A 6,858-nucleotide genomic window follows, 5' to 3' on the forward strand; every position below is an offset into this window, starting at 1 on the left:
ATAAGTTTGAAAATCCCCTGAGTAGATGATCTCTTAAAATCTTACACAACTCAGTGCTCTGTAATTCATTTGAGCATAGACGCGAGTGATGGCAGAGGCCCACCCCCTCCATGAGAGGAGGTCTTCCATGGCCCTGTTCCAAGCAGAGCGAGCTCTCATTTACCCCTGACTCCTCAACAAGCCCCACCCCCACTCAGAGGGAAGAAGTCAGCGCAGGGTCCTGTTTGCCCTTCCTGCCTGGGCTCCGTGGAGGCAGTCGGGCCGGGCCTGGAGAGATGGGCCTGGAATAGCCCATCATGCCTGTCAGCCTGGGACTTCCCTAACTGGCTCATCAGAGTTGGCTCAGCACCATTTACCCTGTTGTCTCAGAATCAAGGCAGTCAGTTCCCAAAGCCCAGCAGTGGCTGGGGGCAGGGTCTGCTGGTTAGGATTCTACACAGGAGAAGTTTGATGGACTCACTGATAGGTTTGGATCCCAAACAAGGGGCATAATAACAGAAGCCATCCCCCACTGACACCCGGGCGATGTCGAAACAGACTATTCCATCCATGTCCCAATCGGCACTCTCTCCCCCTGGGCTAACGGCTCAAGGCCTTCTTCTGTCGAAACAGGCTCCCTCCCTTCCCCAGGCCACCAGCTCCAGGTCCTTTCCTGTCCCGTGCCCGCCTGCCAAAACCTCGTGCCACTTCTCACCCCGCCCAGTTCCTCAGATATAAGATCCTCCATTATTCTTCCCGGCAGGCTGAAGTCTGACTTCAGACCCCCATCATGCTGGTGCCTGAATAAATCCCTTCGCCTGTGATCAGTCTGTCTCTGAGCCATATTCAAATCTGTGCTGGTTTGAAAGGATGTATGTCCCCTAGAAAAACCATGTTTTAATCTAAATCCCATTTCATAGAGGCAGAATAATCTCTATTCAATACTGTATATTTGAAACTGTAATCAGATCATCTCCCTGGAGATGTGATTTAATCAAGAGTGGTTGTTAAGCTGGATTAGGTGATGACATGTCTCCACCCATTTGGGTGGGTCTTGAGAAGTTTCTGGAGTCCTATAAAAGAGGAAACATTTTGGAGAATGAGATAGATTCAGAGAAAGCCAGAGAAGAATGACATAGCCTCAAGAAGCAGAGAGCCCACTAGCCAACGACCTTTGGGGATGAAGAAGGAAAATGCCTCCTGGGGAGCTTCATGAAATAGGAAGCCAAGAGAGAAAGCTAGCAGATGATGCCTTGCTCACCATGTGCCCTTTCAGCCTAGAGAGAAACCGTGACTGTGTTCGCCATGTGCCTTCTCACTTCAGAGAGAAACCCTGAACTTCACTGGCCTTCTCAAATCGAGGCATCTTTACCCGGATGCCTTAGATTGGACATTTCTATAGACTTGTTTTAACTGGGACATTTTCTTGGCCTTAGAACTGTAAACTAGCAATTTATTAAATTCCCCATTTTAAAAGCCATTCTGTTTCTAGTATATTGCATTCCAGCAGCTAGCAAACTAGAACAGAACCTAACATGCACCCATCATTCCTAAGCCTGAGCCATAGGGGTTTGGTCCTTCCTGGGCCCTGCTACCACCGCTCCTGAGCTCAGGACACACACTCTCTGGTAAACACATCCAGTTGTTCCCCAGCCAGGCAATAACTGGTGAGTGTGCCAGGAGATAGCAGTGCCCAGCCATGGCCATGCTCTTTGGGGCACAAGGAGCTGAAGTCAGATTTGAGGTCATGTCTGGAGGAGCCCAGGAACCAGGGACTCTGTTCTTATTTTTTTCCTCATTTTTTTTTTTACATTATTTACATATATTGTTCTGCACCTTACTTTTTATTTCATTTTTTTTTCACTGGCTCTTTTTCACCAATGCTATATCTTAGAGAGCTTTCCCTACTAGTATATATGGAGCAGCCTCATTCTTTTGTTCAGCTGAATTATCTTCCATATGTCTGCACCATTATCTACTTCAACAACCCTGGTTATAAAATTTTGCTTGGCTTACAGTCTTTTGCTATAACAAACAACACTGCAATGAATTACTTTTTACACATTTCATTTCATATGTGTGACAATATATCTATAGGATAAATTTTCAGATGTAGAATTGCTGGATCTAAGGACATAATCATTATAATTTTTATAGATTTTGCCAGATTAACCCCATAGGTATTTTCTTGGCTCTGAAAAAAGAGCCTCTGGAAGGCATACATAAGAAGCTAATAATCAAAGTGATTGCCTGGCTTGGGCAGGGAAGAATGGGTAGATGAGGGAAAGGATGGGAAAGAGATTCTACATTATATATCCTTTTACACTGTTTGAATTTTGAACCATATGATGTATTACCTGTTAAAAAATTAATACATCGAATGATTTGTATGGTGTGTGAATACATTTCAATAAAATTGCATTTAAAAAATAATAAAACTTAAGCAATTTTAAGAAACATAAAACAACAGGGTGTCTTAGTTTGGGTTCTTCCAAAAGCAGACCCTACTCTGCCTGTACCCAGAGCGTGTCAGGCACTGAAAGCTCCACTGCAGTGGCATGGTCCAAGGGGAAGCAGGCAGGGCACCGACAGGCAAGTGAAGTGGTGACCTCATGGACAACAGGAAACAGGGACTCAAACTGCCAGGATTCCCTCTTCCTTCTTATCTCTACTTCTCTCCATGTCCACCTCTCCATCTCTTTCTTTCACAGAAAGCCTTTTCCGTGGGGTGGCTCTGGGGACATGGCCACCAGCTGTGCAAATTTTCTTCCAGTTGCATGACCAAAGAGGAGAGTTTCCCTCTTTCCCCATCTCTAGGTAGAAAATTCCCAGCAAAGATGGACCAACCTCCATGGCCCAGGAGGCAAGGCCACAGAAGAAGACGATGGAGTCCATCTGGATCCCAAAAGAGAGGAGGCACATTTCTGGAAGAAGGGGTGTAAAGCTGGCAAAGCAGGACCTGACCTAGAAGCCTCTTCCCACAGGCAGGTGAGGCTGCACCCATGCTCACCTAACTCCTTCCTGCCAATCTGCCTGCCCCCCAGACCCAGCTGCACTGGGACCCAGCACCACCCTATCAAGGACACTGGAAAGGACTTTCCGTCTTGTACACACAGGTATTCCCATCATCAAGCATTTCTGGGTATCTACTATGTGTCAGGCCCTTGTCATCCATTTCTCCTTTAATCTTTCCAACAACCCTGAGAGATGTTACCAAGGAAGGACTGAGGCCAGGACAGGGAAAGGCACTCGCTCAAAGACCCTGGGCTAGTAAGCTGGGATACAAGGTTTCACCCCATGTCTGTCTAAAAAAGCCAAAGCCCAGGACAAAAACTTCTCACAGGCCCATACTGCCTCTAACAAATAGCCTTCCTAAAGAATTCCTGGGTTTCTTCCTATTCTTCCTAAATAAAGATTCCTGGGTTTATCATGATTTAGGCCAGATCTTGTCTGCCTGATTGTTTCAGAGAGGTGCAGACTGGCCATGGAGTGGGTGAGGGGGCATGAGGGAACTTGTGTCCAATCTCTGCTACTTCCTGGGCTCCCAGCTGCCAGCCACATCTCTGATGGGAGAGTTACCTAAACTCTCTTGCCTAATTAAAAAACAAAATCAAAGAAAGAACACTTTTTATTACACTTTACTAATGGTGGAAAATAGTTTCAGGCATAAAAAGATACTCAGCAGGCTACTTCCCAGGCATCAAATATTAACAGCTACTACATTTTATTCTGAAGAATTAATGGGAATTTTTACATGGTGGCATAAAATGTAGAGGACAAGATGAAGGATAAGTTCTCCACTGAAGAGCTCCCCTCCTCGCCTGCAGCAAAGACACTGGTTTGGCTACCTGCTCCGAGCAGGAGCCGGTGGCCCATAAGAGACCAAGTGGGTTATGAAGGGTTTAGAAAGGCAGATGTGGGGGGAATTAGGTGCAGCCACGGCGGGAAGGTTCTGAAGCCCCCATTTCATGTATATTTGTACACTGACCCCTCCAAGCTGCATCTTTCCTGCCTTCCACCTACTTGCCCTGCTCTACTCAACCCTCCCTTCCCTGCAGTGACTGCTAGGGCATCAGCTTAGCCTGGGGACCAGCAAGTCTGGGTTCTTTGCCAGGATCTGCCCTGGACTTGCTGGTGGCTGTGCAGCAGGATGTGGACCAGGATCCTTGGTCTTTTTTTCACCCATAAATGTGGGCAAGAGCCTGGACGTTGGAGATGGGCAGATCTGAGTTCAAATCCTACCTCTACCGCTAATCAGCAAGTCACTCTCTGAGCCTGTGTCCTCTTCTGTGGGAATAACAGTGCCTGCCCCTGGGCCCCCAGCCCTGGGGCAATTGTGTGAGTAGATGTCAGCTTGTCCCATCCTCCCAGGCTCTGGGGCCCCCCAGGTGGGCTGTTTTTGCTCCCTCTTAACTAGAATACAGGCCTGAGCTCCTCAGCTTGTTCCCCTCCAACAGATGACCCTAAAGTAAGCCAGAGAGTTAGAGAATAGTAAGCACTACGGAAACCTCTGCAGGGATGGGATAAGGAAGGGTTTAAGTCACTCAACCCACAGCAAACAACTCAAAATCCCTTTGGAGCAGACACCAGAAATTGGAGCCAGTTATTCTCTGAGAAGCAGGATGGAAGCCGGGAGAAGCAGAAGCACAGGGGAAACCTTTCTTTTATAATTCAGGAGTATTTGGAAAAAGATAGCACATGTCACGTCATGTCTGTACTTTTTCTTTGAAATGTTTCCAAATCCAAATTTTGTAATTAAATATATTCATTTTTAATATAAGTATCCATATGGTAAATAATATTAACAATTAATTTATCAGAAAGGCAGTCAAGCCTGAGGTGAAGCCACACTCCTCCAGAGCATCTATCTGTCCACTCCTCAGCCTAATGGCCACCCGCTGCGCCTTCTCAAGCAGGAACCTTTCTCCAGCACCCAGGGGCCGTGGCCTCTTGGACCTCTCCCCCGAAGTCCCACCTCCCACTCAGGGGATCCGACATTTAACACAGCTTCTCCCCATCCCCCCCACCATCTGCTCTTCTGCAAACCCACCAGCCACCCAGCGGGCTGAGCCAGGGTCCCGGGCGCCAATTGGGCCTCCCCGCCCACCGGACCCGATTCTACCGCGGGAGCCTCTCTCCTCTCTCTGGAGCCTCAAGTCTTGCTGCGCTCCAGGTCTGCTCCACCAACCCAAGTTCAGGTCCTCCTCACTCTTACCCTTCCCGTCCCCGTCCCTCCCCTCCACCCCACAGTTAGGCTGAGCTTTTCCAAACACATCTGTTCCCATCCCTCTCGCTGCTCTAACCCTTGGCAGACTCCCAGGGTCCCAGGACACCGTCCTCTCCACACGGCTCGGCAGGCATTCGATACCCCCGGCACCCGGTCCTTGACGGTCTCCCGGACCTCGTCCCTCACCACTCTGAGCCTGGAGCTTCAGCCTCTGGAATGGACCAAATCGCTTGAGGCCCAGTCCACCGGGCTCTTTCCTGCCACTGTGCCTTTGCCCAGGCTGTGTCCGCTCCCTCGCACACCCTGCCCTCTCTTCCTTTCTCCTCCCTGGGTCCCCACCCCCAACACTCACACTTACCACACCTCTAGAAGGCCGGCCTTCCACTTCTGTCACGCCTTCATGCCTGATTCAACCAATCAGCAACTCCATTCCAAAAAAAGTGCCCTGGGAGGGGCCAGGGATGGGTTTCCCGCGGCGGGGAGGCCAGGGCGGCTGCGCGGAGGCCACGGCGGGGGCGAGGGCGCGCACGGGCTGCGAGCGAGCGGGACGGGACAGACGCAGCCCCGCGCATGCGCCCTGGGAGCCTCTGCCCAGCGGGCTCCTAGTCCCGCTGTGGCTGGGGTGCTGGTCTGCTTATTTACAGTTCATAACAGACTAGCAACAGTATTCTCATTCCTAAAAAGGTTAACATACGGATCTGGCGGAAGACGGAAATTAAGTGGCGACCAAATAGCTTTGTCCAGTGGACTTCAGAAATGAAGACGCACCCACAAGTTTCAAGATCGAAGGAGGGAATGGGAATGTGGCAAAGCAAAACAAAATGCTTTTGAACAGCTGGAACGTGACTATTTTAAGGACATGCCACCAACTATAAGGAAGACTCAGGAAATCGTTATTAAGAAGAGAAAACCCTTTGGAAACAACATATCAGATAAAGGTCTAGTATCCAGAATTTACAAAGAGATTGTTCAACTCAACAACAAAAAGACAGCCAACCCAATTACAAAATGGGAAAAAGACTTGAACAGACACCTCTCAGAAGAGGAAATACAAATGGCCAAAAGGCACATGAAGAGATGCTCAATGTCCCTGGCCATTAGAGAAATGCAAATGAAAACCACAATGAGATATCATCTCACACCCACCAGAATGGCCATTATCAACAAAACAGAAAATGACAAGTGCTGGAGAGGATGCGGTGAAAGAGGCACACTTATCCACTGTTGGTGGGAATGTCAAATGGTGCAACCACTGTGGAAAGCAGTTTGGCGGTTCCTCAAAAAGCTGAATATAGAATTGCCATACGACCCAGCAATACCATTGCTAGGTATCTACTCAAAGGACTTAAGGGCAAAGACACAAACGGACATTTGCACACCAATGTTTATAGCAGCGTTATTTACAATTGCAAAGAGATGGAAACAGCCAAAATGTCCATCAACAGACGAGTGGCTAAACAAACTGTGGTATATACATACGATGGAATATTATGCAGCTTTAAGACAGAATAAACTTATGAAGCATGTAATAACATGGATGAACCTAGAGAACATTGTGCTGAGTGAGTGTAGCCAAAAACTAAAGGACAAATACTGTATGGTCTCACTGATGTGAACCGACATTCGAGAATAAACTTGGAATATGTCATTGG

The 6,858-nt window shown here is 48.2% G+C and overlaps 1 long non-coding RNA gene across 1 annotated transcript in view; it reads right to left on the minus strand.

The window, feature by feature from the left end:
• Window positions 1-5,676, minus strand: part of LOC143642565 (uncharacterized) — a 68,252-nt gene extending 62,576 nt beyond the window's left edge. Inside the window, exon 1 of the long non-coding RNA XR_013155743.1 lies at window positions 5,565-5,676. This is a non-coding gene — a long non-coding RNA (uncharacterized LOC143642565). The remainder of the gene's footprint in view (window positions 1-5,564) is intronic.
• Window positions 5,677-6,858: the final 1,182 nt, after the last annotated feature.

The sequence above is a fragment of the Tamandua tetradactyla genome, chromosome 1 (assembly GCF_023851605.1).
Source record: "Tamandua tetradactyla isolate mTamTet1 chromosome 1, mTamTet1.pri, whole genome shotgun sequence".
Taxonomy (NCBI): Eukaryota; Metazoa; Chordata; class Mammalia; order Pilosa; family Myrmecophagidae; genus Tamandua; species Tamandua tetradactyla.